Source organism: Miniopterus natalensis, chromosome X (assembly GCF_054644295.1).
Source record: "Miniopterus natalensis isolate mMinNat1 chromosome X, mMinNat1.hap1, whole genome shotgun sequence".
NCBI classification, from domain to species: domain Eukaryota; kingdom Metazoa; phylum Chordata; class Mammalia; order Chiroptera; family Miniopteridae; genus Miniopterus; species Miniopterus natalensis.
This window is the reverse complement of record NC_142103.1, coordinates 89,017,540-89,040,852: the sequence shown is the minus strand read 5'-3', so window position 1 is coordinate 89,040,852 and position 23,313 is coordinate 89,017,540. Positions and strand designations below refer to the sequence as shown.

At 40.2% G+C, this 23,313-nt stretch overlaps 1 pseudogene across 1 annotated transcript; it reads left to right on the top strand.

The window, feature by feature from the left end:
- Window positions 1-200: 200 nt before the first annotated feature.
- LOC148090612 (thymosin beta-4-like) lies at window positions 201-5,490 on the top strand (annotated as a pseudogene). Its single transcript, XR_015713699.1, has 2 exons — window positions 201-313; window positions 5,448-5,490. The product of XR_015713699.1 is annotated as a thymosin beta-4-like (transcript).
- The last annotated feature ends 17,823 nt before the right edge of the window (window positions 5,491-23,313 follow it).

The following is a 23,313-nucleotide window of genomic DNA, read 5'->3' as shown; positions in this document are numbered from 1 at the left end:
GTGCTACATGTAAAAATCTAACAATTAATGATAAGGTTTGAGGGCTAAAGAACATCTGCCCATTGTTTTATTTGATTTTAGCTGGTCTCATGAACCATTTAGAAAAGAGGCATTTCGCAGCAGTCTCTGAGCAGATTTTTCTCTCCCTCGTTCGTGCAGCTCGCTCGGCTTCCTCTGCAACCGTGTCTGACAAACCCGATATGGCTGAGATTGAGAAATTCGATAAATCATAATTGAAGGCGACAGAAACGCAAGAGAAAAATCCACTGCCTTCCAAAGGGACGATTGACCAGGAGAAGCAAGCAGGCGAATGGTAATGAGGCAGCACTGCCAGCGTGCCCTGTGCCTTCCACAAGCACTGCCTTTTTATTTTACTTCTTTTAGCTGTTTAACTTTGTCAGATGCAAAGAGCTTGGATCAGTGGAAGTGACCGAGCTGCCCCTTTTCACATCAGAGAACTACTGACAACGGAGGCCCACCTGCCTCTCCCTCCGGCCTGGGCGGCCGGCAGGGAAGGGAAAGAGCTTGCATGTTGGTGGAGCGAGCTGGGTGGGACGACAGTGAAACTGAGAGTAGAAACCAAGCTGGTCCAAGGCGTCCTGCAGGCTGTGAAATGCAGTTTAATCCGAGGGCCTTTTTGTTGTTGTTAACGTGATTTTAATTATTGGAATGCACAATTTTTTAATATGCAAATACAAAGTTTTAAAACCTGAAAAGAAAAGAAAAAGAGCTAGGTGACAGTGGTGTATTAATAAAACCTATAAAATTAACTAGAAGACAGCAAACTTGCATGGAAAAAGGAAAGGGCTAAAGATTTAAGTAAACAATCTAATAAGCATAAAAGGCATATTCTAAAAGGCATATTCTTTATTCACATTCCTATACCATTTCAGGGTTGGGCTCCAGTTTAAGCATTTGTTAAATCACTATTTTTAATCTTATCAGTACTGCTAAGGGTAATAAAGATGATGGAAAAATCAAGTCTTATTTGAGGGTTGGCGTTTAGTATCTATTTCCATTTTATCAATCATCAAAGCAAAATTAGCCTCAACTGCTTTATTTCTATGACAAATGTTTAAAGTAACACCATGAAAAATTATATATATAGAATAGAATATGTAACATATGTAAATATGTTATTGATCCCTCTTTTCTTGGCCCATTAATGCTTACTTGACACAAATAACAGTTCAAAAGAAATGGGGCCATCATTCCCTAATGTCTGTCACCAAGCTTCTGACATTACTAGATAAGTATTTAAAGTTACTAAATATAAAAATGGGGTTAGCCCGGCCGGGTGTGGCTCAGCGGTTGAGCATCGACCTAGGATCCAGGCGATCGGGGTTCGATTTCCGGCCAGGGCACAGGCCCGGGTTTTGGCTCCATCCCCAGCAGGGGGCGCGCAGGAGGCAGCTGATCAATGACTCTCATCATTGATGGTTCTCTCTCTCTCCCTCTCCCTTCCTCTCTCTGAAATCAATAAAGATATATTGAAATAAATAAATAAGTAAATGAAAATGGGGTTATTGCTCCCTCTCCTTACCCAAATGTTTGTTCATTGTTATGTCCAACCAGAATCTGTTAATGTGAAGCCATTACTTTTTGGCTATCATAATATGAGTTTTTCTCTAGGGCAGAATTATAAAATGTTAGAATCATTGGTGTGGCTTATTAGATTGGTTTCTTTAAAAAGTAGGTAATTTGTCCAATTTTACCAACTTAAAACCATCAAATTTTGATTTGATTGTTTCAATTAAATCAATGTGTGTGATTATTACAGGAGATTCCCGAGTGGGTCATGTGTTTTTTGAAAACATCTGTATTGCTTACTGCTGGACTAGGATAACAGACAATATAATCAAACAGAAGCAAAGATTTCAGAGTGTGAGAGTGATGGAAAAATTGACATGAGTTGGAAGAGCTAAGGAAGATGAATAACAAAGAGCCAGATTAAGGAAAATTCTAGGAGTGTTGCAATAGCAAATTAAATGTTTATTTGTGCATTCTCCTCTTAGTTGAAGCAAATAACACTGCTTTTCTCAAATAACACTGAACCCTTCGTGGGCTTTACCACTGTGCCTGGGAATTGCATGCAGATGAAAAACAATAGTTAATCTTTGCCTATTTTTTAATCCAGGATTTCTTTTTTTGCTATCGAGTTGTAGGAGTTCCTTACATATTTTTTGTTAGTTAACCCTTTTTCAGATACATAGTTACCCTTTCATTTTGTTCATTTTTCGCTTTGCTGTGCAAAAGATTTTTAGGTGTTGTTTTTGTTGTTGTTGCTTTTATTGCCTGTGTATATCCAAGAAATCATTGCCAAGACCACTGTCAAGAAGCTTTTGCCCTGTTTTCTTTTAGGAGTTTTATGGTTTCAGGTTTTACATCTAAGTCTTTAATTCATTTTGAATTAATTTATGTGTATGATGTAAGATGAGAGTCTTTTTTATTTTTGCATGTAGATATCCAACTTTCCCAACACCATTTATTGAAAAGACTATCCTCTATCCATTGGAATTTTGATAGGGATTGCATTGAATCTGTAGATTATATTGAATAATATGGACATTTTAACAATATTAACTCTTCCAATCCATGAACTTGGGATGGCTTTCCCTTAATTTGTATGGGCATATGTTTTCATTGTTTTGGGGTATGTACAAATCTAAGAATGATATTTTTGAGTCATATGGTAACTCTACATTTAATCATTTGAAGAACTGCCAGAATGTTTTTTAAAGTGGCTAGGAGGCTTTTCACAAATCAATATAATCTTTGCCATTGATGATACCAAGAAAAGGCTCCAGCCAGATGTGTAACCTGCTCTTTTCCGATAGGAAAGAGAATTCTTGGATGGGAAAGCATACTGTACTCACAGCCAGGAAGCTTAGGTCACAATCTTGGCCCTGCCTTTAATTATCTATATGACCTTGTGCCATTCATCTCTAGTGGACACAGTTCCCCTATCACTGTCTATCAATTAATGGAACAGGATTAGATGTTATCCAACTGTAAATTCCAACCCTAAGAGTTTAAAGTGGGGTGATGTTCTTCACTTAATCCTACAAACCATTTTACTCACATTTAAGATTTTGTCTGGCAAAGAAATAGGATATTACTTTTATCTCTAGATTGTCTTATTACTATAGAAAACCAAATATTTCCTATTGCTGCTTATTTTACTTTTTCCTTTGGCATGCCATGTGTTGCTTAGTTCCATATAGAAGATTACCATAAACTAGAAGTATTTCGAATATCTTTTTGGACATGTTTTTTTGTTCTTGGTTAGAAGGAACATCTTCAGAGAACTGAAATTGGCTTATAAGGCTGCCCAATTTGCATATGTCATACTGGGCTACTCAATGTGTGGGTCACAGACGAGCAACATTGGTATCACATGACAGCTGATTATAAAGGCAGATTCAGAGGCTGGACCTCAAGCCCAGTGAGTCAAATTCGCTGGGGCTAGGGCCCAACAATCTGAGTTTTAACAAGATCTCTGAGTGAGTCCTGTTTATACTAAACTCTGAGAATCCCTGACTCTCAAAACTATTGCTTCATACACTATGCATTGCAGTCTTCCATCTTAGTACACTGTATTTCAAACTTGTTTCTAGATTTAATCTCTAAATCTTAGAAAATTAATTAAAATAAGTTTTTAATTTAATCAATTTTGAAACAGAAGATTGGGTTTCACCCAAGTGTCTTTCATGAGGGATCTGGAGCTAAATGTGCTGGATTTAGCAGCTGACACTTAATCCATGCCAAACAGACAATGTCTAGTAGCAACAGCTGAATCAGTAAACCTTGATTTACTTTCATCTGGCTCAGAAGAAAAATCGCTTCTTTGCTGGATAGCTTGTACAAGCTAGTCGGCCTATTCCTTTATCAGTTATTTTTAACAACAATGAATTGTGAAAACTTCCAACAACCTATTTCTTAATCATTGTATTGTATTTGTTTCTCAAAGAAGAAAATCTCTTCATACTACAAAGAAAATAAAAATATTTGAATAACGTTTCACAGTTTCTAAGGTGTTTTATGTGCATTCTATCATTTAATTCTCATGGGAACCCTGTGAAGTAGTGTAATAACAGTGTGACTTTCCATATAGCATGCTGAAAAGTTATAAGTGGAGCCCGAATAGATGAAAAGGTAGCTCCAGTAAGACTGGAACTAAGAGAAGTTGACTTAGGCAGTGGGAATGGCCTCCACTCTGACCCATTCACATTAGGGTTCACAGTGCAATTCAGGCCAAGCATCAACACCCAAGGATTCCAGTGGAAGTAACATGAGGAATCTCACAGTCAGCAGTCAGCATGAAGTGACAGAGTGGACACCGGAGGAAGAACCCAAATGTGCTAAATGAGTCACCAGAATCCCCATGGAAGATTTGGCCTCCCAGCTTGACAACTGGAGACTCAGATATGAGAAAAGAGAAAAGAAGGCCATGGGAGTCATTTCTCCTCTCACTCCACAAACTGAGTTCTAATTCTATGCCAGATATTGTGTCCCTCTCTGGGAATATAATTACGACAAAAAGTGCAGGTGGTCCCTGCAACTGTGCGACTTTCAATCTTGGGACAGAGACAGAAATTAATGAAATAATTATGACAATTAATGTATAATCATAATCACAAGTTGAGATAAGTGTTCGGGGCAAAAAAGAATCACAGGTGTATAAAAGAGAAACTGACCTGGTTGGAAGAAGGAAGACTTGCAGAGAAGTGAATCGAGTTGAGAGCTGAAAGGTTAAGTAGGTGTCAGCTAAGCCAATGTCCTTCAAAGTAATGTTTATTTTCTACTTCATTCTTTTGTAATATCTAAATTTGTGGCTGCATTATATTATATATTATATTATATTATATTATATTATTATATTATATTATATTATATTATATATAACATATTAGCATAACTATATGTATGCAATTTCTAAGAAAATAATAAATATACATATATTTGGAGAGATTTCTCAGGCCTTTATAATTTGTGAGGCTCAGGGCAAAATTAGTGGCTTAAGAAAACTATTTACTATCTCACAGTTTTGATGGGTCAGGAATCCAGACATGGTTTAGCTGGGTCTTCTAGCCCTGGGTCTCCCACAAGACTGAAGTCACCTCAAGGCCCACCTGGAAATGATCTGCTTCCTAGCTCACCCGTGTAGATGGTATTCAGTTCCTCGTGGACTCTTGGACTGAGGCCTCAGCTCCTCATGGAGCTGTAGGCCAGGGGCCTCCCTTGGTTCCTTGCCACATGGGCCTCTCCCGTAGAGCATTTCACAATATGGCATCTAATTTCATCACAGCAAGCAAGTGAAAGTACAAGAGAACACCGGCAAGAGGAGGCATGCTAGTAGCAAAACAAGTCACAGTCTTGGAACGTAGTTGCAGAAATGACATTCCATGACTTTCACCATATTCTTCTTGTTAAATTCATGTTACTAGGTCCAGGCTGCACTCAAGGGGAGAAGATTACACAAGAGCGTGAATACCAGGAAGCACGGGCCATGGGGAGCCACGTTCAGAAGCTGCCCGCCTCAAGTCCCAAAGCAATGCTTGGAAAGCTCAGCAGAAAGGAGGCTGGTAATGCAACAAAGATTCCACTCACCACCTTGGATTAATAGTATCACCAGAAGTTTAAGGTCTGCTTTAAACTTTTCTTAATTCGATGCATACCCATGTGCGCTGTATTCCAAGCATAGATCTCCTTCGAGGGCACCGAATCCTGGCTACCTCACTTACCACACTGCCTAAGATTCCCCTCACTCAAGGCTTGCGAGCCACACTGACAGCCTGCCCAGGATTTCATCCCATCCATCTAGAACATGCTTTCTTCCTATATAGCCCTGACCATACTCTCTCTTTGTTCACTTCTCTGCTCAAATGCAACATCCTCAGAGAAGCCTTCCTTGACCAACCACCACATTTTCACCCATTCTTCACTCTCCTTTACTCTGCTTCATGTTTCTCCATAACACTGTCACTACCTGACATGCTATAATGTACTTTTCATTTATCTGTTTATTGTCTGTCTCCCCCAACAAACAAACAAGTAGTTTTGGTCATAAATTTCAGAGCCTAGAGTGATACCTGGCACAGAGTAAGTACTTAATAACTATTTGTCAAAATGTGAAGGACTGTTTTTTATTTAGCACAGGGAAAACTTTTACAGCAGATCTTGAATAACATGGTCTCATTTGATGCCATTTGGTTATAATGTTCATGAGATGCCATAAGAATGTAACCCTTATTTATATCAATTAACCTTTGGTAAAATTGTTTTTGTTACATGTTGTTTTGCTTAAAGTCACGGACTCTATCAGTGACGTTAAGTGAAGACTTATTGTACTTCAGTTATGTTTGTACCACCTTACTAATATGATACATATCCACCTCTGATTATTAGAAATTATGCTATAATTTTTCCCACCTATGATAATGAGGAAATGACTTATTAGAAATGGGAGTGTTTTCAAAGATTTCTTTTGGAAAAGAAGTTAACATTTAGCAATTTGAATTCCCTAAAGGATGTATTTTTGGTCTTTGCCAATAAATTTACATTAATTGAGAAAGGACCAAGATCTTTAGAAAAATACTACAGAGAATTATTGAGTTCCTGATATTTTCCTTTGCAGTGCTTTTCTGTATAAGCTTTGTTGTGTATTTGTTCTTTTTTTCCGTCATGAAGAGCAACTACTGAAATGCAAACACTTGTTAAGATATATTTTTGGTGGTTTCCACAAATAAACGTATCTCAGTCTGTGCCAAAAATTCACTTTACTAAAACAAAAAGAATCAAAAGCATATTCAGCACCCATCTTGAATGAATGACAACAAAAAGCCCTTAGGTCAAAAGCCCCTGAATGCTTTATTTGGTCTGATTCATACAAGTCAACTTTTTTTCTTTGTGGGAAGGTTTCCAAGTCAATATGTTAAGGAATATAATGATATATGAATCAAGAGCTATGTGCGCCTGGCTGGTGTTGCTCAGTGGTTGAGCATCAACCTAGGATCCAGGAGATCACTATTTGATTCCCGGTCAGGGCACATGCCCTGGTTTCAGGCTCGATCCCCAGCAGGGGGCGTGTGGCAGGCACCCGATCGATGACTCATCATAGATGTTTCTATTTCTCCCTGTCTCTTCCTCTCTCTGAAATCAATAAACATATTTTTTTACAAATCTATGTACAAAGTACAGCTAGGCATTATGAGAAACACAAAGGTAAGTAATACTCATATACAGATGTACAAGCGATAGGACTGTGGTAGGCAGTTAGACAGACCTGAGCAGAGCAAGGAAGATGGGCCAGGTACAGAAGATCACCAGGGTGGAAAGCCCTGGGTGCCGAGCGAAAGACAATTGTAGGTGTGACCTCCCCCCCAGGATGACCTTTCCTCCCCTGGCATATCTCCGGTCATTCAGTTTGGACCCCCTGACCTTTCCTCCCTAGAGATAACATCTAGGCCTCAGTTGTATTTTAGCTCCAGGCCTATAAAAGCAGCAATATCAGACAAGTGACACCATGGCTGACCTTAGAACCAGCTGCTTTGGATAATGACCCTCTGCCCTAGTGCTCACCAATCAGTCAGTGGAGACCCCACCCTGAAATGACACACCCATAGAACTCAGAAGAAATTGGTTTAGCCAAATTAGAAAATAAACTAAGTGGTGCCTTTCTCATATTCAATATTTGAACACTTTGCTTTTATTATTATTTTTTTAAATTTATCTTTATTGTTGAGAGTATTACAGGTATCCCATTTTTCCCCCCAACTGACCTCCTCCACTTCGCTCCCATCCCCTCCCAGGCCTTCACCCTGTTATTGTCTGTGTCCATGGGTTATGCATATATGCATATAACTTCTTTGGTTAATCTCTTCCCACCCTCCACCCCACTTCCCTCTTTCCTCTAAAATATGATCATCTGTTGCCTGCGTCAATGTCTCTGGATCTATTTAGTTCATCAGATTCTTTTGTTCATTAGCTTCTTCTTAAAGAAGACCCTTCAACTTTTCCTGTACTGCTGGTCTGGTGGTGATGAACTCTTTTAGCTTTTCCTTGTCTGGAGAAGCTCTTTATCTGACCTTCAGTTCTAAATGATAGCTTTGCTGGGTAGAGCAATCTTGGCTGTAGTTCCATGTTTTTCATCACTTTGAATATTTCTTGCCACTCCCTTCTGGCCTGCAAAGTTTCTGTTGAGAATTCAGCTGACAGTCGTATGGGGGCTCCCTTGTAGGGAACTAACTGCTTTTCTCTCGCTGCTTTTAAGATTCTCTCTTTGTCTTTAACCTTTGGCATTTTAATTATGATGTGTCTTGGTGTGGGCCTCTTTGGGTTCCTCTTGTTTGGGACCCTCTGTGCTTCCTGGACTTGTAAGTCAGTTTCTTTCCCCAGGTAGGGGAAGTTTTCTGGCATTATTTTTTCAAATAGGTTTTCAGTTCCTTGCCCTCTTTCCTCTCCTTCTGGCACCCCAATAATACAAATGTTGGGCCTCTTGAAGTTGTCCCAGAGGCTCCTTGTACTATCTTCATATTTCTGGATTCTTATTTCTTTTTACTCTTCTGGTTGGGTGTTTTTTGTTTCCTCATATTCCAAATTGCTAATTTGATTCTCAGCGTCCTCTACTGTTGATTCCCTGTAAATTATTCTTCATTTCAGTTCCTGTAGCCTTCATTTCAAATTGGTACTTTATTATGTTATCGATTTTCTCAGTTATTTCCCTAATAGTCTGCTTAAACATCCTTATAAACAAAATTCTGAACTCTGTATCTATTAGCTTGCTTGGATCTGTTTCATTTAGTTCCTCTTCTAGAGATTTCTTCTGTTCTTTCCTTTTTGACATGTTTCTTTGCCTCCACATTTTGGCTGCTTCCAGGTGTTTGCTTCTATGTATTAGGTAGAGCTGCTATGTCTCCTGGAATTTGTAGAGTGGCTTTGTGTAGTAGGTGTCCTGTAGGGTCCAGGGGCTCAGCCTCCCCAGTCACCTGCCCTGGGCCTTCTAGGTGCTCCCCTGTGTGGGCTGTGTGCACTGTCCTATTGTAGTTGAGCCTTGGTTGCTGTTGGGCTCACTGGGAGGAATTGACCCCCAGGCCAATCGGCTGTGAGGACCAGCTACAACCACAGCCAGAGAGCTGCTGTGCTGGAGACACCCCTATGGAGCAGGATTTGCTTCAGTGGAGCTTTGGGGTTCACCAAGTGCGCCCCTTGAGTGTGTCACTCGTGGCTGTGATAGGGTTGTCATCCAGCGTGGTCGAGTCTGACCACCAGGTGCGCTGTCTCTGGGGCCTCCCGGGAGGAGCAAAGTCAGCCTGTGCCAGTGCCTTGCCCAGGGCCACCCAGCATGAGCTACTCAGCAAACCGTAGTGGCTGCTCCTTGTGCTGGGCTTAGAGGTGCCCAGGAGAGGCCAAGCCATGAGCCAGTGCAGCTGCCGCCAGTGCCAGGCCTGGGGCCGCTTATCAAGCCGTATGGGGCCCGCTGCTGCTTGTTTGAGAGATTTTAGGAAAGTCCTAAGCATGGGGCTCGAGAGGCCACTTGCACAGAAAAGCCCCTGGAAACGGCCTGGATAAGCTGCAGGTGGGGAGGGCGGGGCCTCCGGGAGTCACGGGGCGGGGCCAAAGGTGAGTCAGGTGCTGGCGACTCAAACATGGCGCCTGCCTGCCGGCTGTGCGGGGAGGACTCGCCACAGGAGCCATGGCCTCCGCCAGCCCTTCTGCCCGGGAGGAAGCCGCCCTCCACCTCCCGCCCAGATCTCAGGCAGGTCAGTTCCCCCCCGAGTGTCCCGGGTCCCTTCAGGCCGCTGCCCGGCGCTGGGCTCAGAGGGAGCGTCCGAGTGAGTCCGCGCGCGGCCCTTTAGAGGAGCTGCTGGGGCTCCCGCGGCCTCCGCGACCCTCAGGGACAGTCCCTGCTGGTTTCACAGCCCGGGGTTGTGGGGACGTCTCTTCCCGGCCTGGAGCCCTGGGCTGGGGCCTGCTGTGGGGCTGGGACCCTCCCTCCTCCGGGAAACCCCGCCGCCGAGATTCCCTCCCGGGTTTCCGTGCAGCACCGGGTGTGGGCCCGCGGCCGCGTCTCCGGGATCCAGCCCCGCCCCGCCCGCGTCCCCGCCCCTCCCCCGGTCTCGGTGCTGCCTCAGCTCCCTGGTTGCGGGGCTTCTGTGCAGCGGGGTCTCAGGAGGCTCTGAGCGACGGTGGGTCTGTGTTTTAGTTGTAATTTTGATGTGGTTGCGGGAGGCGGTGGGTTCAGCTGTTACCTCCGCCGCCATCTTGTTTCTCCCTGCTTTTATTTTGCTTAAATTCATTTCTAATTAGCTGGATCTCTAAAATTAGGTTTTACCTACATGTAGAATTAATATAATGTAGGAAAGAATTGTCTGAACACAAGAAGACAGTCTTGGGTGGAGTAATACACGATGGAAGGGAGTTGTGAAGGAGCGAGCCCTCTACATTTATTCTGCGAAAGAAAAAGTAGTCATGAGAACTGTGTCTAAACCCTTGAATAATAATGGGAGTGGGGGGATGGTCTATGAATAGTTTTCACTATTTGCAAAGGACTGAGAAAAGCATGTAAATCTCAGCAACAAGTCCATATAGTCAGACTTAAACTGCTCCTAAAGATGAGTGTCCCTTTTTTAGAACTTTCACTACAGCCATGCAAGCCTGGGTAATTCGCGGGCATTGTCAAAATGCCACGGCCCTTGAAGCCCAAGGAATGAGGCAGAGGCGTCTTGTAACATTTCATAACTCTGTGTGCTCATTCTTTCTAAGAGACAAGCCCCAGCATCTGTGGTTCTTAAAACACCGTTCAGAATGTCACATTATAGTCAATTCTCACACTTATCCTGGCAGGGATTCTTCTTTGCACAAAAAAATCTAGTCATACAATTTTGCTCCCACATCAGGTAACCTCCTCCCTCTTTTTATCATGGAGTCATATGGCCCCATAGTCTGTTCTATCAGTAAGGTGTTAGGGGTTATGAGAAGAGTAACTAGCCCTTGGCAGATTCACAATAAATATTGTTGCATAATTACTGAAGTGAAGGAGTGAGTGGTGGATTTATTAAAGAAGCAAGATATGGAAACCTGAGAAGTTTGGCAACATTGTCCAATAAAAGTATAATGCAAACCACTTATATAATTTAAATATTTCTTGTAATTCCATTTAAAAAGTAAAAAAAAAGACAAGTGAAATTGTCTTAATATTTTACTTGATTGAATACACCTAAATATTACCTGTTTAAGATATAACAACATATTAATTATTTAAAAATATTTTACAATATTTTTTACTATTTCTTTTAAATTCATTGTGTATTTTACACTTGTAGCATGTTTCAATTTAGAACAGCCACATTTCAAATGCACAATAGCCACATGTGGCCATTGGCTACCATAGTGAACAGCATAGCTATAGAGGAATAGTGAAGTACCCTGATCTGGTCACGAAGGGACTTTGGTTGCTTCCACCCACCTCCTGTGGGCCAAACCCATTTACATGGCTCAACCAAACTACAGAGGAGACTAGAAAATATAGCTAAAGAGCAATCTTCAAGAAACTATTGGTCAGGTAACCTAAGCTGTACTAAAAAAATATTAATGTTAGGTTAAAATAATTCTTTTTACTATTGAACCACTGGAGAACATGTTACATACAGTTTCTTACAATTAGGGGAAATTTTGAGTGAATGATATAACAAATGACTATTTAAATAGTGTTATAAAAAGCATTTTAATTTTTCTAAGCATCTCAATAAATTAATAAAAATACTTAGACAATAAATAAAATAGTAAGGATATATAGATAGCATTTATATGAGTATATATGTGTATATATATGTATATTTAACTATACTAGGTGAAAAATTAAGGTTTCCACCTCAATGAGGAAATTTAAAAATATATGCACATAAGTAGAAGTAGTAATCTTATAATATTGAAAGCTCTAAAAAAATTAAATAAAATATTTATAACATGGAGAACATTTTTTATCTACTTATCTTCAAACTGCTGTAGGCAGTGGGAATAGCACCAGGTGTTAGACCAGTGTGGTCAGACCAGACCTGGGTTCAGCAGCCTCAGTACTTGAGTTCTGGCTAGGAAAGAATTCAGTGCCAAGACTCCAACCATAAGAGAGCATTTATTTAGAAAATCACAGAGGTAGAAGAAATTTGTAGAAGAAATGGGCTGAGGAAACGAGTTATAGAGGCAAAGGAAAGGGCCCCTGGAGCGTGGGAGTGAGTAATGGTAATGCACCTGGGGGGCAGGGAAGGAAGAGGGGGAAGACAAGGGAAAGGCTCGAGTGTGCTCTGGAGAGGGAGAGGGAGAGCGCACTGGGTCCTCTATCCTAAGGGTTTTAAGGGTGGAGATGATGGGGAGGTCCCAGGGGAAGATCTCAGTAGAATATTCAGCAGTTTTCCAGGTGTGTCCTTTCAGGGTCTAGGTCTCCACTGATTGATTGGTTGATGGCAGGTCAGGGGTCATCATTCAATGCAGCTGGTCATGAGGTCAGCCTTGCTGTCCCTTGTCTGGTTTTGTTCCTTTTCTGGGCCTGGAGCTGGAATACAACCGAGGCCTAGACATTATTTCTGGGGAGGAAAGGTCAGAGGCTCCAAACCGCATGACCAGAGATATGCTAGGGCAGAAAAGGTCACCCTGCCGGCAAGGTTCCACCCTACAGTTGTCCATTGCTAGGCACCGGAGCTTTCCACCCTAGTGGCCTTCTGTACCTGGCCCATTACCCTTGTTCTGCTCATGTCTGTCTAACTGCCTACCACACTTATATAACCCTAATACAGTTGTTGAGTTAATTGAATGTGTGGATAAAAAGGGGCCACATGCTAACATGACAAGCTCAGGGAAGGCTATGTGATGGCCTTGCAAAGTCAGAGACCTAAAGCAACCATGAAGGATGCTCTGAAATGAAAACTTTTTAACTAAAAGCAGTTTATGGTGGGTAGTTTTGTCCTAAGCTGGTATCTTCCCTGACAAAAGTCAATCTTTACCTTAATTGAGCCTGTCTTTTGTCTTTTGCATCTATAATAACATACCTTTGGAATGGCAGGGTAACTCCCCTTTTTCTGGAGTTCTCAGAACACAACCAATGCACCAGGGTGGAGACTACAAAACCTCTCATAGTTATTTTTATCGTGTTAATTGTTCACTATTACCTATCCTGTACCCACTCATGTCAAAGATGTATATGTCTATCATTTACTTTTCATGCAATCCCAAAGGTTTCCCTGCTTTACTTTCTCCCACCTCCCTAATCTATCACCAATGAATTTCATGTAACCCACTTAGGTCTTCTCTTTTGATTGTAAAGTATAAAATAAGGTGCAAAACTGCCATTCTCTGGAGCATTCTCTCAATGCATTGAGATTTTGCTTCCTGCCAATTGTTGACAGTTTGGCTCAGATAAACTCATAAAACTTCTTCAGAGGTTTAAATGTTTCTTATGTGGACAAATGAGATAACTTATGTGAAGTTTTTAATGTATGACACATAATAAGCCCTCAGTGTATGACATATAATAAGCTCTCAGAAATGTTACCCAAGAAAAGGCATTACAATTAGGTAAAACTTCAAGAGACTGAAAACCCAAACTAACAGTAGCTTAAATTTTTTTAATTGATTTTTTAGAGTTAAAGGAAGGGAGAAGGAGAGAGAGAAAGAAACATCAACGTGAAAGCGAAGCATCAATCAGCTGCCTCCTACCAGGATTGAACCCGCAACCTGGGCATATGCCCCGACTGGGAGTCAAACTGGCAACCTTTTGATGCACAGGGTGATGCCCAACCAACTGAACCACACCAGCCAAGGCTAACAGTAGCTTAAATCTAAAAAGAAAGTAAAATCACCCTCAGGTAAATGAAGTCCTAAAGTGTGGAATAATGACTGTTCATCAACCAGTCCAGTGCTGGTATCATTACCGGAAAGGGGACCTAGTCCTTGGTGGGTCTGCCTAGAGCCAGCCAGTAGTGAGGGGGTTCTTGATTTCATGCAGGGAAGATTTCACATTACGCGTCCAGGTGACTAGGAGGGGACCACAAGTGGGAGACATAAAACAAGAAAGGATTTGGTATTATGAACCCCATGGAGCACTGTGACACCATCCTGGTTCATGCCCTTCTTTCACTATACCCTACTTCCTGTTGTTTCTTACCTACTAAGTCTTAATTCCTTTCACCCACTATTGTTAGTTACCGACTGGCTTAATTCAAAAGTTTATGTGCATTCCAACCCATACCTTTCTTCTTCCTTTGGACTCAATAGTGATCCAAATGATGTGAGTATAAATACATCAAATATATAAAGTGTAACCCCTGTGGCATAGACATATAATTCTTACCAAACATTCATGTTCTCACCTATATTTCCTGGCCACCTTGCAACTGGGCAGAACCAAACTGGCTAGATTTGGCCAATGGACTGTGAGCAGAAGTGGTTATTTATGGGCTGAGACAAAGAAAAATTGCTCTTGGACTATCATCGTTCTTATTCTTCTATGGTGATGATGATCTGAGATAGCAAGATGTCAGTGGACTACTTCCCGAACTCTCCCAGATAGCATGCAAATACTTCTCATTAGTGAAATCTAATTGAAACCCTGTTCCCAAGAGAGTCGGGGAAATATAATTTCTAAGATCCCACCCTTGGGCTATTGAGAGAGATTAAAAGGCAGAGTATTTGTCAACAAAAGGTATTGCCCATGGGTGATATATTTCTTATAAAGGCAAGAAGAGGTTTGAGTTTATTTCTATAATAACAGCACTCTCCTGCATTTGCCTGCCAAACATCCCTGAGTGGAGAAAGAAGAGTGCGATGTTATGGAGCGTGAGCTAGGAACTCACAGTGGAGAATGTTTACTCATGAGATCATTGTTGAGACAGAAAAAAATGTTGACAACACTTGGACTAGTGAATATGGAAACACAGCTTTAGGTTTTCTACCCCAGCTCCATAGCAACATGAAAAATCATCATGTTCTCAATACATGCTAATTGAATAAAATAAAAAATAATAATCATACTTTAAAGATGAAAGTGAAAGCTCTGATTATCATCCTTAGCAAAATATTTTAGCCTTGGAAATGAAATCATTGGAGAGTCTTTCAAAATGTGTGACTTCAGATTAATCTTAATTTAGTTTCTTGACTAAACTAACACTGGAATTGGTTCTTTCAACTTACTTCAGAGCAATTTTTCACTCTATTGTGTAAGCATTCATAGCCTCTCAGCCACCACCCTCAGTGTTAGCCATGGCAATAATAATACAATGGGTTCTTCACTTATTATTAGATGATAAGAATTTAATCAGTCATTTTCAGGTCTATGTTGCCCTCCTTCAGGCTTCTGAAAGGCAGTATAGAGTAAAATTTTCTTTCACTTTTTCCCTTTCAAATGGATATTAAGAAATTTAAATATTATGTTTGCATTATCCATGTTTTGAGTATGGCCCTTTCTTATGTTAATTCAAACAATTATTTTCACATTCATTTACCCTCATTTTCCAGGCAGTACTGAAGAGAGATTAAGCACACAGCATCAAGCTGTTTGTTGTTAGGTTTTGAATCTGGCTAACTGCTACCAGCCATGTGACCTTGAGCAAGTTCTTTCATCCTTCTTTGCCTCAGTTTCTTCACTTGTTAAATGAGAATAATAATATTACTTATCTTATAGAATTGTTGTGATGATAGAATGAAATAACACATATATAGTACTAAGAACAGTAACAAGCAGACAGAAAGAGCTCAATTGTATTAGCAATTATTATTATTATTATTATTATTCAAAGACATAAATCTCCTACAGGCTTAATCAATACTTCTGTAACCTGTATGTGAAGCTTCTTTACTCCATACCATGACAGTGGCTCTAAGAATCTCTCTAAGTATCATGGTGTGAGATTTGTGTGCCTGGTATGGATTGACTGCCAGGAAACATTGATTTATTTGAAAAATAAATTAAGAAAATAATCCCATTCACAACAGGATTAAAAGCATAATATACATAATAATAAATTTAACCAAGGAGGTGAAAAATCTCTACACTGAAAACCAAGATGTTGATGAAAGAAATGAAGGAGACGAGTAAGTCCAGACAACCACAAGTGGGAGGCAAAATAGCTGACAAGTGGAGGTGATCCACAGAGAGCCTCAGACCAGCCAACTACCTAAGGACACCAGAGCCAAACCTAGACAGCTCCTGACATTGGATGACATACAGGTACCTCCCAAGACACCCTAAATCAGCATACAAAACAGTGAGCCACAGACAATATAAGCTGCCCAGTTGAAATTCACCTGACTGACTTTGGGGTTTTTTTTGGTCATTGTTTGTTTTTTGTTTTTTCAGAAAAAGAAAAGAAAAATAATTATTTTTAAATTTTTTAATTGTTTCTAGTTTTTTAATTAATTTTTAAAATTTTGTTTTGGTTTGCTTATTTTTTTTGTTTTGTTTTGGTTTTTTATGTATTATCAAGATTTTCTTTATATTCTCTGCTTTATTGCTGGGATGTTATAATTATAACCAATAAATTTACTGCTTTTTTCTATTATTTCCCCCATGTCTTATTGGACTCCTTCACTGCCCTTGCTTTACCTCTCTCTCTCTTCTTGTTCCCCCTATAACTCAGAATGTGACTGAATTTACAGATAGTATTGATCATATCAATTGATGCAGAAAAAGCATTCAATAAAATCCAACATCAATTTTTAATAAAATCTCTCAGCAAAGTGGGAATAGGGGGAACATACCTCAACATAATAAATCCCATATGTGACAGACCTACAGCCAACATCATACTCAATGGGCAAAAACTAAAACCATTTTCCTTAAAAACAGGAACAAGACAGGGGTGTCCACTTTCACCACTCTTATTCAACATAGTACTGGAAGTCCTTGACACAGCCATCAGACAGGAAGAAAACATAAAGGGCATCCAAATTGGAAAGGAGGGAACAAAACTTTCATTATTTGCAGATAACATGATATTGCACATAGAAAACCCTAAAGACTCCACCAAAGTACTACTAGATTTGATAAATGAATTCGGCAAGGTAGCTGGATACAAAATTAACATCCAAAAATCAACAGCATTTTTATACACCAACAATGAACTCTTAGAAAGAGAAACTAAAATATCAATACTATTTACCATTGCAACTAAAAAAATAAGATACCTAGGAATAAACTTAACCAAGGATGTAAAAGACCTGTACTCAGAAAACTACAGGACGCTGAAAAAAGAAATAGAGGAAGATATAAACAAGAGGAAGAATATACCATGTTCATGGGTTGGAAGAATTAATATCATTAAAATGTCCATACTACCAAAAGCAATCTACAGATTCAATGCAATTCTTATTAAAATAGAAACAGCATATTTCACAGAGCTAGAACAAATATTCCAAAAATTTATATGGAACCAAAAAAGACCCCGAATAGCCATAGCCATCTTGAGAAAGAAGAACAGTGGGAGGGATCACTATACTGGATATCAAGTTATACAACAAAGTCACTGTAATAAGAACAGCCTGGTACTGGCACAACAACAGACATATAGATCAATGGAACAGAACAGAGACCCCAGAAATGGACCCATGCCATTATGGTCAGTTAATATTTGACAAAGGAGGCAAGAACATACAATGGAGTAAAGACAGTCTCTTCAATAAGTGGTGTTGGGAAAATTGGACAGGTGCATGCAAAAAAATGAAACTAGATCACCAACTTTCACACCATACACAAAAATAAACTCAAAATGGATAAAAGACTTAAATGTAAGTTGTGAAACCATAAAAATTCTGGAAGAAAGCATAGGCAGTAAAATCACAGACATCTCATGTAGTGGAATTTTCACTGATACATCTCCTAGGGCAAGGGAAATTTAAGAAAAAATAAACAAATGGGACTACATCAAACTGAAAAGGTTCTGCACAGCAAAAGAAATCAGCCTCATAATACAAAGAAACTCCATGGTATGGGAGAACATATTTGACAAAGATACATCTGATAAGGGGCTAATTTCCAACGTGTATGAAGAACTCATACTACTCAGCAAGAGGAAGACAGACAACCCAATTAAAAAGTGCTCAAAGGATCTGAATAGACACTTCTTTAAAGAGGACGTACAGATGACCAAGAGACATATGAAAAAATGCTCAACGTTGCTAATCATCAGAGAGATGCAAATTAAAACCACAATGAGGTATCACCTCACACCTGTCAGAATGGCTCCATCAACAAATCAACAAATGACACGTGCTGGCGAGGGTGTGGAGAAAGGAGAACCTTGGTACACTGCTGGTGGGAATGCAGACTGGTACAGCCACTATGGAAAACAGTATGGAGGTTCCTCAAAAAATTAAAAATGGAATTACCATTTGACCCAGTGACCCCACTTCTAGGAATATATCCTAAGAATCCTCAAACACTAATCAGAAATAATATCTGCACCCCTATGTTCATAGCAGTGCAGTTTACAATAGCTAAGATCTGGAAACAGCCCAAGTGCCCATCAGTAGATGAGTGGATAAAAAAGCTCCACTTTTTTATGGGACATTTACACCATGGAATACTATGCAGCTGTAAAGAAGAAGGACCACATACCCTTTGGGACAGTATGGATGGACCTGGAGAACATTATGCTAAGCGAAATAAGCCGGGCAGAGAAAGACAAATATCACATGATCTAACTTATGTGTGGAACCTAAAGAACATAAACTTATGAACAAAATAGATTCAGTAACATAGAAGCATGGAACAGACTGAGGAATCTCAGAGGAAAGGTGCGATGGGCATGTTGGTGGGGAGAAATTAACCAAAGAATTTATATACATATATGCATAACCCATAGACACAGACAATAATGTGGTGGAAGCCTGGGGCAGGGGGTAGGTTCAGGGTAGAAGGGGTCAATAGGGAAAAAAAGGGGACATCTGTAATATTTTGAATAAAACAAGCAAGAAAGAAATTGAAGAGGACACAGACAAATGGCAAGGTATCTTATGTTCATGGATTGGACAAATTAATATTGTTAAAATATCCATAAGACCCAAATCCTTCTAGAAATTTAATGCAATCTCTATCGAGATTTCAATGGCATTTTTTACAGAAGTAGAACAAACAATCCTAAAACGTATATGGAATTACAAAAGACCCCAATAGCCAAAGTGATCCTGAAAAAAGAGAACAAAGCAGGAGGCACCACACTTCCTTATTTCCAATATATCTCATGAACCCTCTTAAGCAGAAAATGCTTGGGATGCACTGTAAAAGCCAGATCATTTCCCCACACAAATGGAGGTCAAAGACTCACTGAATTACATACAGTTTCCCAAACACACCAGGCTCTCTCATTCCTCTATGGATTTACATTTGTTGTTCCTCTGTCTGGGATGTCCTTCATCCTTCTGCATCTAAATAACTCTTATTTATCCCTTAAGACAATGTAAATATGGCTCCTTCCAGAAGCCTTTGCCACTGTCTTTACCTTGCAACCCAATACCAAATGGAGTGAGCTAGCCATCACTGTCCTTCCAGTGGGTCTCTGCGTACTCCTATGTCATTGTATTTATCCATTACCTTTACACCATTTTTCTGTCTCCTTTCATTAGCCTATGCACTCTTGCAATGCAAGAATGGTAACTTTAACCTTTATCCCTTGCATGTGGAAAATGGTTTTATGGAACAAAGTAGGAGTTCAATAAACACTTGTGAATGAATGAATGAATGAATGAATAAACATGTCTTCAAATATATCATTCCTTCATTATTCTGGACATGTGCATATAAAAGAAAGATGAAGTGTGATCAATATTCTGAAGAATGTATAATCTAGTTAGAATGAAAAGGAACAGACGTGCCCTGGCTAAGTAGCTCAGTTGGTTAGAGCATCATCCCAATATGCCAAGGTTGTGGGTTCAATCCCCAGTCAGGGAACATACAAGAGTTAACCAGTACATAAATAAGTGGAACAATAAATTGATGTTTCTCCCTCTCTCTCTCTGTCTGTCTCTCTCTCTCCCTTCCTCTACAAATCAAGAAATAATTTTTTAAAAAAAGGAACAGACACATGGAAATGTAGAAGTGAAAAATACTGTATCAGCAAATGGTGCAATAAGGCTACATAATAAACCATCTCAAAGTCTCAGTGATATAAAACAGCAGTCATTTTTTTCACTCAAAGGTGTGCTGTCCTGCTGGTCAGATTCAGGATTCATTCCAAACTGGAGTCATATCTGCCCTCCCAGCAGCCAGCTATGGTACGCTGTTCTCATGGTGACTCCCTAGACCACAAGAAGCCAGCCAACGCACACTTAGGCTCCTCTGCACATTCCATTGGCCAAGACAAGCCACACGACCAATAACAGTATCCATGAGGAAGAAAGTGTTCTCTGCCCACAGTGGGAGAGGTAGGGAGTGAATATTTGCTAAATGGTAAATTATCACACACAGTGTCAGAATATCCATTCTAAATGCTTGGGAATGCCACTAAGTGTTCTGAATGTACAGAGAAGAGAGATTTAAGCGGGTCAGGACAATCTAGGAAGATTTGACAGATAAAATATTTCAGCTAGGTATTTAAAAAATAGGCAAAACTAAGTGGGGAAAAGGGAACATTTTCTGGGGAAGGAACTGAATGAGTAGAGGGGAAGAGGTGTGATATTCATAGTACAGTTCACAGTATATTTAAGATCAGTTGGGAGCAGTTAAAAGAGGACCAGGAGAGTAGACTACAGAAGTTAGAATTTATCCTTCAGCACTTGTTTAGCTGTTGAAGTATTTGGGGCAATTACTTGTGACTCCTGACTCTACTTCTTTCCTCATTTTTGCCTGTGTAGCCTCCCTGCCCCCAAATATCAGTCAGGATTCCTTAGCTCCAAGCACACAGAGAGGAGATCTGGCCCACTTAGTATAACAGGGTGACAAGGAAGGTGAGTAAACCAAGATAGGAAAACGGAGGCTGTGCAGCAGCCATGGCCACAGTCATATCATATCCCATAAATCTAGCAAGAGCAGCACATGTGGACTGGGAATTCACACCATCACCACTGCAGCACACTGGGACAGAGGACCCCGGGCCATACCATCAGCATCACTGTTTCTACGGCCACCCCACAGGGCTGGCACGGCTGCTGCTGCTTCAGCAACTGCTCGTCTGCAAAATACCGTCTAAGTAGTGCCTGCTATTGTGCACCTGTTCCGGATTTACACTTTGGGATGGGTGCCCCGCGTTTGTTGAGCTGAGGTCACCTGTCTGTATCCTAGCTGCAGGGGCTGCTGGGAAATCAAGTGTCTGGCATATTCAGCATTTATACTGGGAGGTAGGCCCGCTTCCCATGTATTAGGCAGAAAAGTCTTCAGGAACAGGATGCGGCTCAAGCTCTACCTCTAAAAACTTCCCCACATGTTTTTTAACTATCAACATTCCAGCCTCACACTTTCTCCCTCTGAAGTGCTACAGCAGTTTTTATTAGAACCACATCTTTGATATTTGTCTCGTGCAGTTTTGAATTTTCAGCATGTGTTTGTCTCTCTAGTGCACTTGTAAGCATTGTGCAAGCAGTGACCATGAATTATGTTCCCATGAACCCAAAGTGCTTGTCCCAGGGAATTGCTCAGAGAGCCTCAGTGTGGATTTATTAATTGACTGATAAAAACAGTGAGTGAGTGCTGAGAAACAGAGGGGACAAAGAGATTGACATTCTAATATTATAATGTTTTAGGCAAACAGTAATAAGGGCCTAAACTGGATATTCAAGTGGAAGGAAGAGACAGATGCAAGATATCAAGTCAGTGGAGTGCTGGAGCTGCTAGCACCGCTGCTTGGGAGAGATGACTGTACACATGTCTTCCCAACTGCCCCAAAACCTAGGCTTCAGTGACATCTCATCAGTAGCTTGGAACAGACCATGGTGGCAATATTTACACCACAGGATTCTGCGAACACTACAAATCTGGGCGCTTCTTTTCCTATTTTCAAATTTATTTTCAATTACAGTTTACATTCAATATTATTCTGTATTAGCTTCAGATGTACAGCATAGTGGTTAGACAATCATGTTCTTTACAGAGTGGCCCCCTGATGTTTCAGGTACCCACCTGACCTCGTGCATAGTTATTGCGATATTATTGACTATATTCCCTGTGCTGCAATATACATCTCTGGGACTATTCTGTATCTATTAATTTGTACTTCTTAAACCTCTCACCTTTTTCACCCAGTTCCCAAACCCCTCCTTCTGTCAACTGTAAATCTGTTCTCTGTGTCTATGAGTCTGTTTCTATTTTGTTTGTTTGTTTGTTTTGTTCATTAGATTCCACATATAAGTGAGATCATATGGTATTTGTCTTTCTCTGTCTGACTTAGTTCACTTAGTATAATACCCTCTAGGTCCAACCATGCTGTCACAAAGGGTAAGATTTTGTTCTTTTTTATGGCTGAATAATATTCCATGGTATAAATGCATCACAGCTTTTTTACCCACTCATCTACTGATGGGCACTTGGGCTGCTTCCATATCTTGCCTATTGTAAATAACACTATAATGAATATAGAGGTGCACATATTCTCTTGACTTAGTGTTTTGGTTTTTTTCAGATATATTCCCAGAAGTGGAATTGCTGGGTTATAAGGCAACTCTACTTTTAGTTTTTTGAGGAACCTCCACACTGTTTTCCACAGTGGTTGCACCAGTCTGCACTTGGGCTTTCTTCTCTTTTTTTCAGGGAGCCAGTCATAAAACATTGACCAGGATACCATTGCACTAAGGAAAAAGAAAGACTCTCTATACTTCTTTCATTTTTGAAATTAATATTCAGGAATTTTTTTTTTAATATTCAGCAATTTAATCCCTATTGCACATATGTTATTCATGTTTTGAATGTAACTCTTCCTGCTGTAGAGCTCTAAGTATGAATAATTTTATTTGCCTGTAAGGAAACTATAAGAATGCATGAGAGAATGGAAGAGTTTGTATATTCATGTATTTGATAAAAATGCCTTTTAGTTTAATTTTTAAGATACTTACGCATACCATAAAATAATAATCAAATAATTTAATAAGTGTGATTTAATTCTAGGAGTTAGATAATAATGCAGTAAAAAGAGATTAAGAACTAAGAGCAAGTTCCCAACTCAGTTTTCATCCACTGCCCTTCACCCCACTCCACTAGACAGCTTCAGTCCTGAATGTGGGTATTCTTGCCTCAAGAGGGAGAAACAAAGTAGCCGTTTAATTCTGTGGGCGCAGGACAGCCATGACACTGCACCTTCAAATGAACACTGGTGTAAGACAATGGAAAACAACTCCCCT